Genomic DNA, 21963 nt, shown 5'->3' with positions numbered 1-21963 from the left:
TGCATGCGGGTGATCTGTAGATCATGCGAGGAGATGCAAGATGAGTCTTTCTATTTTAAGTAGAAGGCGGTGCCTCTTATCTCCTTATCTAGCCAATTGAATTTAGATTTAAATTTTCTTTCCACATGATAGATTTTGGTTCAATTTGGATTCAAAGGATGCCAGAAGTGACTCTTTTTGGTGCATGCGCATGGGAGAGATTGAATTAATCGATGTATCAGGTTTTGATGAGTCCTTCTGCTTGAAGGTACTCTAGTTATCTGATACGCTAGTTGATTTGGGGCATGGCTTCTAATATGGTGCCCACTCTGATTTTATAAATAGGGGGTGGCAGATGGGTTGATCATTTAATTTCTGCAAGCCTTATCTACTCCTTCTCTCCCTCTCTTACAACTCTAGTTCTTTTAGGATAAGATTTGTTCTTTTAAGATAAGCCTATTCTTATTAAGACAAAGGATTTAAGAGGCCCTAAGAAAAGAGGTCAAGGCTAGAAGAAGATTCTAAAGGTTTAGACTCAGATCTGGAGGAGGGTCTGATGATCAGTTGGAGGCTAGTCAGATTCTAGAGGCTAGAACTCTTGAAACAAGGTTAACAAAGGGGTGCTGTCTTTAGATCAATTTCTGTATAGATCATCGTTGGAGGGCAGATACTTGTGTACCTTGAGAAAGTAATTCTTTATCAAATTATAATCTAAAAGGTATGCTTCTTAATACTTTTTGTAGATCTATTTTTGATTGGTATTATCAAGGGTTTCTGGACATTAAGATTTTAGTGCATTGAGGTTTTTTGAATGAAAATTTTTTAACATCAATTCTTCTACTATGCCACCAGAATTCAATAATAATATCAAAGCCTCCTTGATTAATACAATCAAAGGTTAACATGTAGTGTTGATTATGATCAGCTAGGATTTTAGTTGAGTTCAAGTTAGACCAAGAGTTGAGTTTGATTGAACATCCAAACCCTAATCTATCTTAGAGATATATTTAGATGCATTACTTTAAATTATGTTACCATGATTTAAGTATATTTATGTATGATTGTGAAGAATTTGAAAGATAGGATGTGTATGAGACCATAAAGCCCTCCTTAAAAATTATATTAAGTCATAGTGATGGAAACCAAAAATGAATGCAAGTTTGGAGTTGATTGATCGATTGGTGTCTAGACAAGTATTCTAGAGTGGTGGTTACTTAATTAAGATCGTTACAAAAATACGAAGAGCCTCTCATCAATTTTACACTTATCTGACTAATTGGATTAATTCAATCTGAATCTGGGATGCTTAGTGATCTTATGAACCAATTCTTCCTTCATATTAAGCCAATTCTCTATTATGAACCATAGTAGGTTTGTTGTGCTGTCCATAAGGCCTATATGGAGATTGATGTAGGATTGTCTTGGTGCATATTAGAATATGTTTATGATATATTTTGGATATGTTATTTTGTTGTGCTATGCACAAGGATAGTATTTTTTTGATATGACTATATAAAAATGAAGGGTTGATCTGATTTAACTAAATACTATAATTTGTCATGCTATCCACAAGGCTATGAGTGTCTCAGAGACAAGATTTTATTGAGAGTTGTATATGGTGCAATTAAAAAGATTTTCTACTTTTGAACTCACTGAAGTTTGTTGTGCTATCCACAAAACTTCTTTGAGAAATTAGGATCTCAACTCTACTAAGAAACTAGATTAGGATTTCTCACTTACTGTAGATGAAGGCTATGATATCTGATAAAATAGTGAAAAATATAACTAGACAGAAGATCTCATCTAGTTATACATGTCATCATAAGGGGTCTGTTTTTACTATTATTCTTAATTCATGTAGATTAATTCTGTATTATAGCAACTTCACTCTCATTGTGTGGCATCATTGATGCAAATATATTGACTGATCTGAACTTGCAAATTAGATTCGCACAAGAAAAGGTTTTCTATGTTCTGGATATTTCTGACCTTGGTCCGATTAGTGAAGATGCTTCTGAAGAGGATCAGGCTACATGTAAAATATGAAAAGAGAGATTTATCAAATTAAATAAGTAATCACATCTATCCAGCCATTCACTGATTGCAGTGGAATTATAATTTCTGCCCAACACTCAAATGCATGCATGGCATAGATCCATATAATCCCCACGTGCATAGCACATACTAATATACTAGTTGCCTTAGAATATCAAGGACATCATAGGATTCAATCATGTCAATTGAGACCAATTATTTAGCATAGTATCTATTAAATTAGTTACCAAATTAGGGAGGAAAAGACACCATCAGTGTAGCGAAAGTAAACCCTAGATTATATCGAGCATTTCTATGTTTAGATTTGGATCTTGATTTTCTTCCTAATTTAGGGATTTAATATATAGAGCATTTTAGGAAAACCTTATTAAGGTAGACTAATTTTTTTGCATGCCAAAGTTTGTGGTACATGGTCATGTATTTTAGAAAAATCGATATAAATCGTAAGTGGTAAGCAGAATTTTATGATCGATAAGTCAAATCATGAGAGAATTGTAAAAGGCATCACATCAGCTATAGACTATGTTTATAGGGGATGTGGAACAATATTTTGTGTTTTAGACCAGTTCTCAGGACCATGCGTATGTAGTTAAATGCACTCATATGGAATTATATCAAATTGGACAAAAAAAAGTTGCTCGATGTTCTTAATTTTCTTTTCTCTCCTTAATCTATATTTTTAGTCATATTAGAAACCTTGACTGACAAAAAAAAAATGCTCAAACAATATTATCAAGATATATAGGGACTATTTAAACTTGCTTTATGTTGAAATCATCATTAACACCTGTTTAAAGATTTTATGCTTGTTGCTACCAGCCATAAGAGTAGTAAAAATTACATACTCGCAGTGTCCGAGGAATGAAAAAGTAGTGGAGGTAGTGGATAGCTTCTCATCCAATTTATCTCAATCCTTAAATTAGATGTTAAATCAAGGTTTGCCATCTCGGTATTAAATCACATACTAATATGATCCTTTGACAATGTTGGTATGCAATATGATTGTCATGCCCAAACCCGATATCTGGATTGGCCCTACGACGGTCGCACACTCTCTAAGGTAAGGCTTTAAAGAATATGCATGATCTTAAAATTCATTACAATCTTAAAATCTCATGAACACTATTAATCTTAATTTATAACAAATATTTCGTATTAACAAATATCAAATCTTATATAATTTAGAAACTTAGGTCATCCAAATGATATTGATGAAACTCTATTTAATCAATTCTTTCAAATTATGATCCCAACCTTAGCCAAGTACAAGCATTCTTTAACTCTGAAAAAGAAAAAAGAAGGATTGTAAGTTTTGCTATCACGCTCCGAACTTGATGCTCGAGTTGACCATGTGATACGGCCATATGAACTCTAGAGCAATGCCTTAGAAATCATGCAATGCCTAAGTAATAAATAAGTCCATAAAAATATTGAAAGAATTATAAAAATTTAATTATATTTATCAAATTAGACCAATCTATCTTCATTGAATAATGTTCATAAGATTGAAATTGGTATCAGAAAATTAGCTAACTAGATAACTAACGGCTCCATCGCTCAAAGTCCATATCCAACCCAACCAATGCTATGCATCATGCTAGTTTGAAAAAAAAAGAAGATGTAAGCTTTACAGTCGAGTAAGAATCTACCTACACTCACACTAGCATGAACATGAAATATCCTTGTGATAATATTAGCTGATAATGAAATGGTAAGATTTATATATCAGCAATCTGAATAATGCTCAATATAACATGTATGCTATAAATCACATATATATAAGCCATGCCAATATGCACATTAAGTCTAATTGTATAGCTACTCAGTCGCATGTATATCACCATATAAAAATCTCAAGATAAATATGATTTATAAATAACAATTTGATACAACAGTATTCTAATAATTTTTTTTATTATTTGATTAATACAGTTAGATCATGATCACATGATCACTCTAGCACTGGATGAGATCCGCTCATATTCTAGCCCATGGTAGGCCAAATATACACACATCATATTTCCACCCATGGATGGTAACCACTCTTAACCTACGGTTTATATCACACTCTGGCACTGGATGAGATCCGCTTATGCTCTAGCCCGTGGTAGGCCAAATATACACACATCATATTTCTACCCATGGCCGGCAATCATCTCTCAGCCTATGGTTTATATCACAATACTATGTTTCATACATACTAATAGTCCAAATATCCCTCAATTAAATATAGTTCATAATTTTGATTTTCGGCACTACACTAGTCTCAACCGTGCTTTAGCCCATGACAGGCTAACACATCTTAGCTCGTGGTTGATATGCTAAGTTTCACACATGGCCGACTAGTCCACATACTCTCCTTTCTTCTATTTTATGTTTATCTTTTTGGTATTAGATTAATTACAACTATGCTTTAGTCCGTGATTGGCCAAATACAATGCTATGCCTCAATCCCAGGCAAATCCAGCATATACATCATATTTCTTGTATGGCCCAATAGTCCAAACACCGCTCATATCCCATCTATATTATTAAAGTCATAATTTGATTTTCGTCATTAGATTAGTCACAGTCATGCTCCAAACCATGATAAGCTAAAACAATACCACACTTTAGTTCAAGACTGATCTAGCATATATACCATATTTGTTATATGGCTGATCAACCTAGATACCACCCACACTCTATCAATTATGTTAAATCATGATCTTTTTTACTCAATATAAAATCAATGATTAGACACTAAACAATCACAACCATGCAACATCAACTCATCAAAGCATAATCACATATTAGTATATATAAAACATATGACAATCATGCAAGTACATCTATATAGATAGTTCTATAATCATGTAGACGATTGTCCTGAAGAACCCCTACCTTTACCAATGATTAACCAAAATATAGTAATCGATGAACTTCTCAATTTACAAACTCAAAAATAAAGTACTTCGCTTGATATTTTGTGTAGATAGCCGTACCTCTACATGATCAGATCAAACATAAAAAATCATAGATAATTAGAAACAGTGAAAAATTATGATAAACATCCTAACACCCTAGGTTCAGAACTCCTCCCAAGGTTAACCGATCAATTCAAGTGTACTTGAACACTTGGACCTTCTACTGATCCATAAGATTTCTAGAGAGAAAATTCATAAAGAAAAAATAATCTAGAGAGAGAAAATTCTAGAGAGAAACTTATAGAGAGAGAAAATAGGGAGAAAAGATAGAGAGATGGAAGAGGAAAGAGAGAGAAGCTATCTCTCTTTTTTTCTATTTTTTTCTTTTGTGCTTCTTCTACTTGGAAAAATAGAGGAGGTGTGGAAGGCTTTAACGCCAACCACTCCCTCCCCCATACATGAGATCCCAATGGTGATGGCAACCCTTCCCCTCTTCGAGTGCTGCATCGATCGTTGACAGTATAGCAAGCTTGATGACGACAGCCAGCTTGAAGCACTACAAAAGATTGGACCTTTAATGATGGCCATTAGCAACGACAGTATTGCCATCACTAATAACCATTTGTATCGACCACCAATGGCGAGATGGCTAATAACCATTTGTACTGACCACCAATCACAGCCAAAAGAGAAGTCACTGCAAAAAAAAGAAAATTATTAGCAATGGATTTTTTAGTTTTTAGTGACTCTTATAATCATCGCTAATAACTAGTATTTTTTTTTATTTGGCCAGTAAGCTTATTAGCAACGGAAAGATGGTATTAGCAATGACATAAAACCATCACTAATAACACTGAATTTTATGTTTTTTAAATAGAATAGTATTAGCGATGGCTTTAGCCATGGCTAATACCCCTAAACTTTCTCGCCATCGATTCCCCCCCATGCCCCTCGATTTTTGGCTTCCCCATGGTTTTTAGCATCCCCACCCTCATTTTCCCCCACCCCCTCTTAGTTATCTGGCTTGGCTCCCCCATTGACGATCGACTGGCCCCTCTCATCCTCTCATTCTTCCCTTATTCCTCCCTGCCCTTGATTTTCATCTCCCCCACTGATGACAGACTGATCGACCCCCCTCTCCCCCTCTCTCGGTTCCCCAGTTCATGTGCGTCATCGTCCCCGCTGGCATCCCTATATCGCTTACTCGTTGCTACCATTTGCCTATCGGATTCCCTGCATCACATCCCCTCCTAGTTCTCCAACTCATGCCCTCCTCGTCCATATGCCACCACCTCCCCTTTCGTCATCCCTGCACTGTCGGAGTCCTCGCATATTGTTCACTTATCGGATCCATCGCCCCCCTCATCAGATCTACTCTCTCTATGTCGGTGATGCCGTTCCCTTCCCGGATCCACCACCCCCTTTGCCGATTCGCCACCCGTCACCCCTCTTGCCAGATCTATCGCTCCTTTGCCAGATCTGCTCTCCCCCTGTCGATTCCATGGTCCCCATGCTGGATCATCATCCCCATCCTTGCACCATCGTTCCTGCATCATTGGCATCCTTGCACCTACGTATCCATTCTTTGGATGAGTATTAACGACGACGACGGTGATGACAATGGAGCCATCACTAAAAGTTTTTTTATTTTAATTAATTTTAATTAGATAATTAATATTTAATTAATCAGATATTAATTTAATTAATTAATTAATTAGATATTTTATTTAACTATGATGAAGATTTTAGATGGTTGATTTTTAATTAATGATCCTTGTTAAAATAGATATTGCCATGATTTTAAAATCATCTCAAATCGATTGGTTCAGAGCGTATTGAACCGTATCGATGGAAAATTGAAATGGTTCCAGGAGCAAAAACAGCATACACTGATGATGGAGAAGAAAGAGAAAAAATAGGACAAAAGAGAGAGAGAACGAGAGGAAGAGGCTGCTGGAGGGATGTGGAAGCCTTTGGGGCCCGGTTTGCCCAATGTGGCTGCCACAACGAGCGAGAAAGAGAGAGAGGGGGGTGCCACCAGAGATGGGAGGACTAGATGGCGGAGGCGCTACTGAAGGTCTCTAGATGGCCATCATAGCATTCGAACTGTGAAAGTGGTGTGAGTAGAGTCGCGGTAGTGAAATAGGGTGTTGACCCTAGTTTAAAAGGAAAAAATATTGAAGTCGACATTGGTTCGTTGGGTTTACTTTATAATTTAAAAAAAAAATTAAAATAGTGAAGTTGGCAATCAATTTGTCGGCTTTACATTTCAATTTTTTTAAAAAAAATTCAAAAATAGTGAAGCCTGCAAATGCATTGTCGGTTTCATTATTGTCCGATTTTTTTAAAAAAGCTCCTAAAATAGGGGTATTTACGCCATTTGACGGTCACGACGGCTAGTCATAGGCCCTCCGACAATCTCTCTATTGGACCCCCCTTGGTTCGGTTCTTCCCCCTTCCCTCTCTCTCTCTCTCCTCTCTTTTCTCCCACAGATGATGCAAGGCCATGGTGGCCACAATAGCTCTCCGAGGACCCACACAGCCGTCCGATGGCCACCAACAGCATCTCTATTGCCTCAACCTCCTTCCCTCCCCTCCTCTTTCTTTCTTTTCCTCTCTTTTCCTCTCTTTCTTTCTTTTCCTCCTCCCTGATTCGGCCCTTCACCCCTTTGTCAGTTCACACCAGTTCGGTACCGTTCCATACTGTGCCATACCATACTGTCAGTCGGTTGGAACAGCCACTGGTACTAGCTCCATAAATCTTGGATTTTGCATCTTCTAAGTCTCTTTTTGCTCTTGCTTTGCTCTGCTATTTATTTTTTTCCTACTTAGTCGTCTATTGTTAAAAATTTTGTATTATATAGAATCATAGATCCATCTTTTAATTAATATACATATTCCATGGTATCCGTATATTTTTATACAGATGGAAGAATTATATATATTGGTCAATTGACTATTTAATTTGGATAGTTTAAAATTATAATTAATTTTATAAGTAATTAGAATAATCAAATGATATGTTAAGAGTTCGAGAGAAATTTTGGATAGTATTTTTTTTAGTTCTCCTCACACATCTTCAGCTGTAAGAATTAAGAAAAAATACTGTCAAAATATTTTTCAATCTTTATTACTATCATTTGATTACTATAATTGATTTATAGAATTAATGTAATTCTTGAATAGGATAGGACTTTCTATACCTATTAATTGATGATAGGGTGTATTTATTATGTAAGCTATTTTAAATGATAAAATAATTGGTAAGTATTTTATATTATATTTGTACATGTAGAATCCTTAGATAGTATATCATGGATCATAGTTAGGTGGACCATCGAGTAGTCGATGAAATAATTTTTACTAAATATAAGGAAGATGTCAAGTACTTCTATGATTATGCTTTTAGGAATATGACACTCTTAGTTCAAGGATAGGCTCGTTGTCCTTATAAAAGATATATCAATAGAGAAATGCTTGATAAAGATATAATAATTATCCATTTATATAGAAATAGATTTATACCAAACTATAAATATTGGTACCTACATAGGAAGATGTGGGAGATAATTGTGAGGGTTAGAAGTCAGCAGGATAGAGATACAGATAGAATGATAGATATGACTATGAATACGGTTGGTCTTGAATTTGATTGGGATATAAAGGATGATCCCAAAGCTGGCAACGGTAATTTCTATTATATGCTGAAAGATGCTGATAAACCACTATGGTCAAAATGTGAAATACATTGTATTATCAGCTATGTCAGAGTTGTTGAACTTAAAGGTTAAATTAAATATGATGATTAATTATTATGATAAGATAGTAGCAATAATAAAAAAGATGCTACGAAAAAATGAGAAGCGTGTTGGGAGTTTTTATGCTTCAAAAAAAATAGTGAAAGAGTTAGACATAAGATATAAAAAAAATACATACATACTATAATGATTGTATGCTTTTCTATAAGGAGGACTATTTGAAGAGCTCATGTGACATATGCGGTGAAAGCTAATTTAAGCTGAGACAAAAGAGTAGAAATTAGAAGGACATACCATATAAGGTTCTTTGATACATTTCCCTCACTCCTAGACTTCGAGGCTTTACTTATCCAAAAGTACTGATGGGCAGATGAGATGGCACAAAGAAGGAATTCGCAAGCACATTGATATGATGAGTCATCCATTGGACGTGAGGCTCGAAAGAAATTTGATGCTTGCCATCTTTTATTTGCTCAAGAATCATGCAATGTTCGACTGGGTCTAGCTATGGATGGGTTTACATCTTCAATCATACAGCAGCTCCTTATTCATATTAGCCAATTTTTATTACTCTATACAATCTGCCATCTGAAATGTGCATGAAAGAATATAATATCTTTCTCACATTAGTCATTCTTGGATCACAACATCCTGATAGAAGCATTGATATATATCTAAGGCCTCTTATTGATGAGCTGAAATTTTTATGGTCCGATGAGACGTATATATTTGATGTATCCAAAAAGCAAAATTTTATAATGAATGCTGCATATATGTGGATCATTAGCAATTTTTTTACTTATGAGATGCTATTAGGATGGAGCACTTATAAGAAGCTAGCATCTTTCTATTGCATAGAGAATACAAAATCATTTCAACTTAAGTATGATCGTAAGCCCAGCTGGTTCGATTGTCATCATCAATTTCTTTCCGAGCATCATCCTTTTCGAAAGTAGCGAGATAATTTAAGGAGAATTAAGATAGAAAAGGACCGTGCATCCCCACATCTCAGTAGTATGGAAGTATTTCAGAGGGTATCCCAAATGGATGAAGTCTAGTTGGGCATACTATTTGACAAGTAAAAATCTTAGGGATTCGATAGAACTCTTAGCCGGATGAAGTACAGTATCTTCTGAGAATTGCCCTAGTGGTCCACCAATTTGATCCGTCATAATCTTGGCATCATGTACATTTAGAAGAATATATTTGAGAATATTTTCTATACTGTTATAAATATCAAAGGCAAAATGAAAGACAACCCCATGACTTAAGTAGATATAAAAAATATATACAAGCATCCTCTATTAGAGTTGGCTGAGATGTCACTTGAAAAATTTTTGAAATCGAAAGTATTTTACATCTTAATGAGAGAGTAGTCAAAAGGATGTATGTGAATGGTATAAAAATCTTAAATTTTTAAATGATTATACAAGTAATCTAGCTCGATGCATCAATATCAAAGATTACAGGTTCTATTGGCTAAAGAGCCATGACTGCCATATCTTCATATAACGATTACTCCCATTTACTTGGCATAATCTTCTTCCTAACTCCATATGGAGTTCTTTGATCAAGCTTAATTTTTTTTTCAGAGATATTTATGCTACCAAACTATCTACCAACCACATCTCAAATCTTGAGGCTAGTAGTGTAGAGATCAATGCAAGTTGGAGAAGATATTTTCTCTTAGCTTCTTCGACTCTATAGAGTACCTCATGATTCATCTGACGTATAAAGCTAGGATGGAGAGACTAATATAGTATAAATGGATATATCTATTTGAAAGATATATGCACAGTCTTAAGAAGAAAGTGAAAAATAAGGTCAGAGTCGAAGGTTCTATCATAGAGGCTTATATAATAGAAGAAATTTTAAATTTTAGCTGACACTACTTTAATCCTAGTGTGCAGACAAAGCTAACTCAAGTTGGCCAAATTGATGATGGTGGTGGTTAGGAATCAGAGTGGGAGATATCAATATTTGCCTATCTCGCTCATGAATTTGGGAATGAAGTTCCTCGATTTTAACTAATACTGAATTACGATAAGCAGAGACATATATTCTACTAAACTGTGAGAAGGTCGATACATATGTTGAGTAAGTATCCATCACAATCCCAACTGTTCAACCATTTATTATAATATACTTATCTTATGCATGTTTAGGCAATATGATGGAATACTGAGATGAGACAATCTGAGGGTAAATGAGGAAGAAATTTTTGCATAGTGCTCACAGAACTTTGCATATTAGTTTCACAAGTTGGTAAGCATCTATTATCATTTCATATGTTTTAACTTTTCCTCATTTATTCTTTTTATAATATGCAAGTCATGGAAGTGGGTGAATTTATACTAAAGAAGCTAAGAGCATTGGGTTATGGGCCAACAAAATATGTTACATATTATAATGGCTATAACGTAAATGGTTTTAAATTTTACACCTAATGATATGGATATCATAAGAGCACAATGAACAGGGGTGTGTGTATAGAGAGCAGATGGTGGGAAGAGGTGGAGAGTGACTACTATGGAAACCTCAAAAAAGTGATCAAGTTGACCTACCTTGGAGGTAATAGTGCCATTCTATTTAAGTGCCAATGGTTTAATAACAAGCATGGTATGAAGAGTGATCCATGGCATGGGTTTATTAAAACTAAATATGGATTAAAAGCATATATCAACGAGCCATTTGTGCTAGCTCAACAAGCTATTCAAGTTTATTATACTCCTTTCCTATGAAGGGAGAGAGAAAGAAAAGAATGGTGGGCTGTATGCAAAATTAAATCTCGAGTCATTCATTATGCGCTCGAAGAAGAAGAAGAGCTCTATTTATCAGAATGCTTTCAGGAGGATGAAACATCTGAGTTCATCAGTCTTTCATAGATGCAGAATTGGATGCTCCAGATTTTCTCCTATATAATGGCCAACATGAGGAGGTAGATCATTCTGAATTTATTTCAAAGGATAATCCTATCCAAGAAGAGAAAGAAGAGGAAGAAGATGAAGTAGAAAAAAAAGAAGAATTAAATGAAGAATCTGAAAGATACCAAATATCTGAAGTGACCAATGAGTAGTGCTCTTCACTTGCGATGAATTTTTGTATCTCTGACTCCCAGTGCTTTGCCTCCAGCACAGCACTCCTGTGCCTCTCCTCATGAAGCTTCTGCTCTAGCTTGAAGACTTTTTCGAAGCCCTATCTATCCTTTCTTGGATTTCTCTTTCAAGTCCAAGCACCTCTTAGCGACGGCCTCCACCTAGGCATCCAAGCTCTTATATCTTGCATTTGGAATGCCACCTCTGGCCACTCTCATTCTTTCGATCTCGACCTTGAGGGATTTCTCTTGCAAACTCAGAATCACCATGATCTTTTGGTATCATTTTATTTTTTGTATTGCCTTGAATCATTTTAAATACTTATCTTTACTAAAAAAAATATATAATATTTGCGTCGGCATTAGCGACGGCTTATTTTCCATCGCTAATAATAATCTTTAACCACCATAAAAATGATCCAAAAAAATTAGCCATCGCTAATAGTATTAGTGATGGAATTTTGACTATTAGTGATGGCAAAAGCCGTCACTAATAAATTTTAATTTTTAATTTTTTTTAATTATAATTATATTTAAATTAATTAATTATCGATAGCTTTTAGTGATGGAAAGAATTACCATCACTAATAATTTAAAAAAAATATTTAAAAAATTATAAAAAATATTTTTTTTCTGATAACAGTATTAGCAACGGTGATTGATTTTCAGAGATAGAAGATTGCCGACGCTAATGCTGTCGGCCGTTACTAATAGCCTGCCAAAAATATCCCTCAGCCCATGGGAGAAAAAAAAATTTCATGCTCATCCTCTCCCCTTCCCATGATTCCTCCCTCGCCAATGCCTCCTTGACTTCCCCCCCTCACTTGTGCCTCCTTCCCAGTGGTCCCCCCCTCTTTAGTGCCTCCCTGATGGTTCTCCCCTCCTTGCACTTCGGCATCCCACAGCCCCAAGCCCACATTTCGACCATGCCCATGGTTGCCCTGACCCCACCGGCCCCGACCTCACCGTCCTGACCTCACCACCCCGACCTCCAGCCCCTGCCCATTTCGACCCCAGCCCGCAGCCGCTGTCCTAACGGCCCGACCTCATGGTCCCTACCCCACCAGCCCGACCCTGCGGCCCCAACCCGCACCGCCTTCCTGCAGCTCCATCTCTGCACCCTCATCTCCACAGCCGCATCCCCGAGCTAGCGTCTTATCCCCCAGCCATCCCTCGTACCTTAGTCCCATTCACCCCCTCCCCGATGCCTCCTTCCCGGTAGTTCTCCCTCCCTGCGCTCGATATCCTGTGGCCTCGAGCCCGCACTTCGGCCATGCCTGCGGCCTCACCGACCCTACCGGCCCTAACCTCGCCACCCTTTCCTTGCTGGCTCGACCCTATAGCCCCCAGCCCATGATCTCCAGCCCACAGCCCCGATCCTGCGACCCTGCCCTGTCAACCCGACCCTATGGCCCAAACCTGCATCGCCTTCCCACGGCCCCGTCCCCACACCCTCATCTCCGCAGCCGCATCCTTGAGCCAACATCCTATCCTCGAGCCATCTCCTCGCACCTCAGTCCTTATGTGCCAGCCTACGCATCAGTCCTACACGGCAGCCTGCCTTCTGCTGTGAGTATTAGCGATGGCTAATGCCATCACTAAACTTTAATATTTTATTTAAATTATGTTACTTAAGTATAATTAGGTATTAAAAAATTAATTAATTATAAATTAATTTAATTAATTATTTAGATGTTTAATTAATTAATTAATTAGAAATATGAAACTTGGGTCTCGGCATACAGAGCGCTCAAACCAAGAGAAGGTGCTGGGTAGCATTGCAAATACGGAGCCGGGGCATGCCTTGCGTGCTTGGGCATTGGGTCCCAATTGGTATCCAAGACATCCAGCCCTTGAGCACCCTATGCGCTCAGGCCAAGGGGAGGTGCCAATTAGCATTGCAAATATGGAGCCGGAGCATGCCCTATATGCTCGAGCCTCGTGTCTTATCTGGCGTCTAAGGCATCCAGCCCTCGCATGCCCTGCATGCTCAGGCCAATGGAAGGTGCCGGGCAGCATGGCAAACACGGGGCTAGGGCATGCCCTGCACCTCAAGCCTTGGGTCTTAGCCAATGTCTAGGGTAGTCAGTCCTCGCACAAAAGCTAAGTGCATATTCTATGGCATCCCATAATTGGATATTAATTTAAATAATTAATTAGATGTTAATTTTAAAAAAAAATTATATTGCATGGAACCATAGATCCATCTTTTGATTAATATATATATCATACTGTATTCGTACATTTATATATTTTTGTATGGATGGAAGAATTATGTACATTGGTCAATTGATTGTCTAGTATGGATAGTTTAGAAAATGCAAGTAATTCTATTGGGATTTGGACTCCATCAAGTATATGGAACTTATGACTCTATTTTAATAAGGCATTTTGGGAAAAAAGAAAACCGATGTCACCATCTCAAAATGTGGAGAAAAAGAGAAATAGGGCATGGCCATCTAAATATGTGAAAAAAAAGGTGTGAGGCATCATGAAAATATTGGGTGTCATCCATCTTCAAAATAGAAAAAATTGTGTGAGACGTCCTTAAAAATATCTTAGGATTGACTGAAGGGAAAGAAAGCTTGTTTCTAGCCGATAACCAGAGTTGCATCTAAAATTTTTTATATATTGAACTAAATAAAAATTAAATCTTTATCTGGATTGTAGGGAATAGAGATCACATCCCCAGAATCTTGATTCAAATCCTCACATAGGCTTAGATCTGCAGGCCCTCTACTTCGCATGCACGTCAAGCTCTGCAGGAAAGCGGGATGAAGCCTCGGATTGAAGCACCTTCGCAAGGCCACCAAGAGAGAAAAGAGAGCTACTGGTGTGACACCTCACACCAGCAAGGAGAATGTCCAAGAAGGACCCATGACAAGGAGGAAGAGGGGTGGCAACAAGGAGATACCAAGAGGGGACGCCCACTTGGGTCTCAGGCCTCACACCTTTCTCTCACTTTCTCTCTTTCACACAATCTGATTGCTCTGTTTCATAGGTAGAGACCCTCTCGATTTATAGATGATTCTCTATAACCCATAAAATTAAAATTTTTAATTCAAATAAGCTTTGAATCAATCTATAACTTATCAAAGAAGGACTCCTAGTTGAGAAAAGATTGGTGCCCAACTTGGCGCCTTCATGCACCTACACCCACACCTATGTGGGACGGCCCACAACCAGCACCAAACCAAGTGTTGGTCAGCCATGAAGGTGAGATAGTTTCAGTGAAAATAGACTCTAAGGATTTCATCCAAAGTTAAATTAATTCGAATTCAATTCGAAGCTGATTCGAAATAATTTCAAAAGACTGTCAATCATAAACTGTTTAGGATTGAGGATTAAGTCTAACTTAAAATTTTGAATCCAATTAAGTTTAATTAAATCAGATTTAATCTAAAATTAATTAACACTTAAATTTAATCTCTCATAGGCTCCTTGGATCATAGATCAAAAACTGTTCGTCCTCGGGATTGAACTTGAACCTCATGTATAGTGCTAGCTAGACATAGTAACTCTTCAATCTCATTTGACCCATAACTTAATTCTCAATCAAGTTAGTCTATATATTCAATCAAGTCAAGTACTTCTAAATTAAGCATAAACATAGGCCAATACTTTTCTATATTGCCTGATTTTTGTGCGTCACTCTATAGGTTCGAATACTAAATCAGTAGCATAGGAACCGTTTCCAACACTAATTGAAGATACCATCAAGCAATGGTTTCCAACATCCAAATAAGTCAAATAATCATGAAAAAATATTTTAAAACCTATGTATATAGTTATCGCATAATTCATCCCTTTGACCCTGAATGCTTTAGGATGATCTAGGGTTAACTGTGAATCCTGAGTGTTTTATCCATATTATATCTCAACCTTTCAAATCCATCTCATGGATTATCCTGATCAAAATTTTACTAATTGAAAAACAGCGATACATCAACTCCTATAATCTGAAGGGGTCAATCCCATCTTGATCCATACATAGATTTCACAAGTACTTGACTGTACCCAGTAGCTTTCCATTACTGCATTAAAAATCTAAATAGTTCGGTACCAAAGCATAGTGAGTTGCTTGCAAGTCACTTTGGTGATCTCAGGTTTGAGGGACACTTATGTCCATACACTATGCGAGTTGCTCTTGACAGCAGAGTACTCAGCAGGTGAGTCACTTGTTCAGTGATGATGTACTCCTATATCTCACTTGCGTGCCATACCAGCATCATCATATTTCTTAATTAAGAGGATAACCAATCCATATGGCATACAATGACCTCCACTCGATAAACATCATTGTTTTATAATGATGTATCTTTTGATTGCAAACATACTTAGAATTATACGATAAATCTTCTTTTATCAATTATAATATAGTTCTAAAGATTCATCACAATACAAGAGTTCTATAAGAAGGATGCAACTTTGTGATGAAAAATATCAAAATAACTTTTATTAATCAATGAATAATTCATATACAAAAAAAGTTTAATCGTTATACAATTAATTTTAGGACATATTTTTCAACAATTCTCACTTGGACTAAAGCCAGTAGGGTAGTATCTTATACTCATCTTCCATTTGAAATCATCAATTCTTTGATCCCAAGAGCTTTAGTGAAGGGATTGGCTAGGTTCTCTTTTTCATCGATCTTCTAAAGCTTGATGTTACCTCGATCCATGATCTCTCATATTAGGTGGTAGTGGTATAGAATATGCTTGGTGCACTGGTGTGACTTTAATTTTTTTACCTGAGTTATGGCTCCAATGCTGTCACAATACAGTAGGACAGGACCATCAATAGAAGGTGTAACTTCCAGCTCAGTGATAAATTTTCTTAACCATACCGCCTCTTTTGCAGCAGCAGATGTAGCAATATATTCTGCTTCGCATACAGAATCGCCAAAATATATTGCTTGAAACTCTTCCAGTAAATAACTCCTCCATTCAAGGTAAATACATAGTCTGACATGCTTCTACTGTCATTACTTTCTGACTGAAAACTAGAATCAGTGTATCCTACAAGTTTCACATCAGTGTTTCCATAGATAAGTTGTTGGCCTTTAGTATTTCTGAAAAATTTAAGAGTTATCTTCACAATCTTTCAATGATTTTCATCCGAATTAGATTGGTACCTACTCACAATCCCTAGTAAATAGGCACATCTGATCTGTACATGTCATGGCATACATGATAGATCCCATTATCAAAGCATATGATATTCTACTCATACGCTTTCTCTCTTGAGGGGTTGTCGGACAATCCTTCTTGGAGAGAATAATTCCATGACCTATCAAAGATAGTCTTTTTTAGAATTCTTATATTGAATTATTTTTCAACATGGTATCAATGTACGTGGCTTGGGACAGTCCAAGTAACCTTCTAGAACTATCCCTATAGATCTTTATCTCTAGAATATAGGATGCTTCTCCTAAGTCTTTTATGGAGAATTATGATGATAACCATAACTTCACACTCTGCAAAGCTGGAATGTCATTTTCTATTAATAGTATGTCATCTACATACAGTATAAAGAAGATGACTATAAAATCAGTAGTCCAGTTGTAGATGCAAGGTTCTTCTCTATTCCCAACGAAGCCATACATTTTGATCACCTTATCAAAATGCATGTTCTAACCCTTAGATGCCTGCTTAAGTCTATAAATGGATCTATTTAGCTTGCACATCTAGACTCGTTTGTGGATGTAAATCCTTCAAGCTGTATCATATACACCTCTTCATCCAGCTTTTCATTAAGAAAAATAATTTGAATATCCATTTGTCAGATCTCATAATCTAAGTGTATAGCTATAGCAAGCATAATTTGGATGGACTTGAGCATTACCACAGGAGAGAGCATCTTGTCATAGTCAATATCATAATGCTAACGGTAATCCTTGGTAACTAGATGGGCTTTATAGGTCTCTACCTTCCTATCTGCTCTATTTTTTTTTGAAAATCCACTTGCACCTTATGAGTTTTATCCCTTCGAATAGATCAACTAGTATCCATACACTATTGATCTTCATGGACTCCATCTCGAACTTCATGGCCTCAAGCCATTTCTATGAGTCGGGCCTTTGCATGGCTTTCATATAGATGATCAGATCCTCATCGTTCTCATCTAGTTTGATGGGGTCATTGATGCGTAGTCATTGATAGCACCAAAAATAACTCTACTCACTACGTAGGTAGGATGAGTCGAGATCGTATCCTCAGGGACCTTGGGCTAAGTTGAGATTGCAAAATAAAGAAAGAAGTATTATTTTTGATTTAGAAAATAAATTATCTTAAAATTGATGTAATTAAAAAATAAAAAGCTTAGGAGTTTTGAATTAATTTTGCACTAGTATAGTTGTATCTCTTTTTTTAATTAAATAGATGTGATTAATCTTAGAAAAAATATCTGTCTTTCCTCGACACGCCCCGTACCCGTAGATCACTGTGTGTCTCCGGAAAGTACTAGGTAAACAACTCTTCTTTCCTCGGCACGCCCCGTATCCGTAGATCACGGTGCATCTCCGAAAAGTAAAAGTTGTTCCTAATATTAATCTAACAAGAAAGCATAAATAAAAGCATATGAAAGAGAGCAAATAAATAACTCATGACGATTTAAATAAAAAGCATAATCTTTATTGCATATAAAGAAATACAAGAAAGTTTAGAACAATAAACCATCTCTGTGTCGTTATAAAATTTTTTCTTCACTCCGAGACTGCTAGCCTAGCTGCTCATGGAGTAGTCCCTTTCTATTCTTCTATGTAAGGCTCTAGAAGAATTTCTGGGCTCCCCCTCCAATGGGAGTACAAAAGTCTTTTTATAGGTGTTAGGAGGGAGGAGTTTTACATGATTTTCCGATGTGGGACTAAAAAAAATGCTAAAGACTAAAAGATGGATGGATGAGATGGAAAGATCACAAATAAATAAAGAAAATACAAATCTTTCCTCTCAAAGTATTTCTAAATATTAATTTTTTTCCTTTAATAAGCATCTGTTCGTCTGCCAGCAAAAACTCCCTGTGAACCCGCCTGTCGCGCACCCGCTCGCCGTGCGCCCGCACCTGCACGCCCGCACCCGGCGTCTGGCATGCCTGCTCGCGATGCCGCACCTGTGCTCGCCCCGCCCCGCGTCCGCCCCGCGTCCGCCCCGCGTCCACGCTCACGCCCATGTGCACCACGTGAACACTGCCGCGTGAATACTCTTTTTATATTCCAAAAAAAAAATTTTATTTCTTCACAATGACGTCTATATCCTTTTGGATTTCTTGCATAGTATCTTCATTTCTATAATACCGTATGCATCCTTCTTTTATTTTAATTTTATTTTAAGTCCAAATTTCTTCAAACTTGAGTCTTTTTGATCTATGAATCGGACTCTTTGTATCGGCGATCATCTTTCCTATAAAACATAAAAAGAAGTATCAAATTTTTAATAAATAAAATAAATTAAATATAATTTTTTATTTTAAATGACTTAAATTAAGTGTTTATCACATCCTCCAACTTGAATTTTGCTCATCCTCGAGTAAAATAGATATATCAAAATTGTGTACCGACTCGGTCTTGAATCAAAAGTTAGGTTAGACATCCCAAAAGGTAAACGATATCTAGTCAGACCATTAAAGAGATCTTTCATTGGATTATCAATTTGACCCAATTAGTGGCTGAGTATCAACTAAAAAATTTCAAGAGCTTTTCTTTCACCAACTCTTCACTTTACTCTTCAAATCCTCTAACTTAATAGGAGAGAGGTTTATTATCTTCTTGCAATTTAGTACCCTTATTATCCATTATTTATTTATTTATTTATTTATTTATTTAATATTGCCTACCTTTTTACGCGAACCACAATGCTTACTTAGGCGAAAGGGCCTGGTTACTCAGTAGAAAACCAATATTATTTTTTTTTTTTTAAAGAAAATTTTTTGCATACCTCGACCTTTCCACCCAATCTCTCATGAAGCAGATTCTTTATTGAGATCAGTAAGAAGAGGGTTGTAGAATTACTCCTAAAATTTGGTCTAGTTTAAACCCTACTATTCATTGGGTTTTCTTAATAATTATTCCTCAGTATCTCTAAAATTATCTTGACCATTAATCATTCATTGTTTAGGATGCCTAATTGACTCTTAATCAAAATAAAATTTGGATACACAAAATTAATTATTTCTAACCATACTCGAGGATTTGATTAATTTCTCCCCCCCAACTTAATCTACATTGTCCTCAATGGAGTAGGAAAGCAAAGAAAATAAAAGGAGAGAGTGCACCTGGGATAATTTTGCTTCGGAAGTTGAAGATAGCTTCGTTGATTAATAGGCTCTTATTCTAAATTCCTGCAGCTGCTGTAAAGTTAAAAAAAAATATAAATCGTTGGGTTGCCTCCCAACAAGCGCTAAGTTTTACGTCTTCAGCCAGACTGAATTGAGTATTATGGTGGTATTGGATCCACTAAATCAACAGATTCAATTAATTCTCCATCACTAATTCCATCTATGTAAGGTTTCAATCGCTGACCGTTCACTTTAAAAGTGTTTCCCTGTTTAGGATTTTTGAGTTCTATAGCTCCATGAGAAAATACCTGAGTTACAATGAAAGGTCTGTCCCAACGTGAGCGAAGTTTTTCAGAAAACAGACGTAACCTAGAATTGAAGAGCCAAACTTTTTGATTGGGCTCGAATGTTTTTTGTGCAATGAATTTATCATGGTATGCTTTAGTTCGAGCCTTATAAATTCTGACACTCTCATACGCTTCATTGCGTAGCTCTTCAAGTTTATTTAATTGAAGTCTCCTATTGGAACCTGCATTTTTCATATCAAAGTTAAATTGCCGTATGGCCCAAAATGCACGATGTTCCAATTCCACCGCAGATGACAAGCTTTTTCGAATACAAGTCGATAAGGAGACATTCCTATGGGTGTTTTAAAAGCAGTACGGTAAGCCCATAATGCATCATCTAAGCGAAGAGACCAATCCTTTCTATCGGGCCTAACTATCTTTTCTAGGATATGTTTAATCTCCCTATTTGATACCTCTACCTGACCATTAGTTTGGGGGTGATATGGTGTGGCCACTTTGTGTGAAATATTATATTTTTTCATAAGTGCTTCAAAATATTTATTCATAAAATGAGTCCCCCCATCACTAATGATCACCCTTGGGAAGCCAAATCGACTAATGATGTTTCGTTGGATAAAACTAGTTACAATTTTATTATCATTAGTCTGTGTAGCTATTGCCTCCATCCATTTTGATACATAATCAACTGCCATCAGAATATATTCGAATCCAAATGAGGCTGGAAAAGGTCCCATGAAATCAATCCCCCAAACATCGAAGATTTCTACTACTAAAATGGGGGTCAGCGGCATCATATCCTTCTTGGATAAATTTCCTATTTGCTGACATCGTAGACAACTTCGGCCAAATTCATATGCATCCTTGAAAAGCGTTGGCCAATAAAACCCACTCTGCAGCACTTTTGCTGCAGTTTTTCTTCCACTAAAATGTCCCCCACATGCCGAAGAATGGCAAAAAGTGAGAATGCTTTGAATTTACTCTCGAGGACATAACGGCGAATAACTTGGTCAGGACAGTATTTGAATAGTTCAGGTTCTTCCCAGAAATAATGTTTAATATGCGAGAAAAATCGATCCTTTTCTTATTTTATCCAGTAAGAAGGTACTTGTCCTATTGACAAGTAATTGACAATATGGGCAAACCATGGAGGATGGCTAGAGGAGATTGCGAAAAGTTGTTCGTCAGAAAATTTTTTTTTGACCTCATCTATGCCTATCGTATGTTCAACTAAGATCCTGGAGATGTGATCAGCTACCACATTCTCAGAAACCTTCTTATCTCGGATTTCCAGATAAATTCTTGTAAAAGAAGGATCCATCTGATCAAACCGGTTTAGTATCTTTCTTTGAGAGGAGATTTTCAGAGCCACATGATCAGAGTAAACTAGAACCTTAGACCCTAACAGATATGAGCAAAATTTTTCAAGGGCGAACACTACTGCTAGTAGCTCTTTTTCTGTTGTAGTGTAGTTTAATTGGACATCGAAAAGAGTCTTGCTAGCATAATAGATCACATGTGGCTCCTTATTGATTTTTTGATCTAAGACGATACCTATTGCAAAGTCAGAGGCATCACACATAATCTCAAAT

The sequence above is a fragment of the Elaeis guineensis genome, chromosome 13 (assembly GCF_000442705.2).
Source record: "Elaeis guineensis isolate ETL-2024a chromosome 13, EG11, whole genome shotgun sequence".
NCBI classification, from domain to species: domain Eukaryota; kingdom Viridiplantae; phylum Streptophyta; class Magnoliopsida; order Arecales; family Arecaceae; genus Elaeis; species Elaeis guineensis.
Note: the sequence above shows the minus strand (reverse complement) of the source record.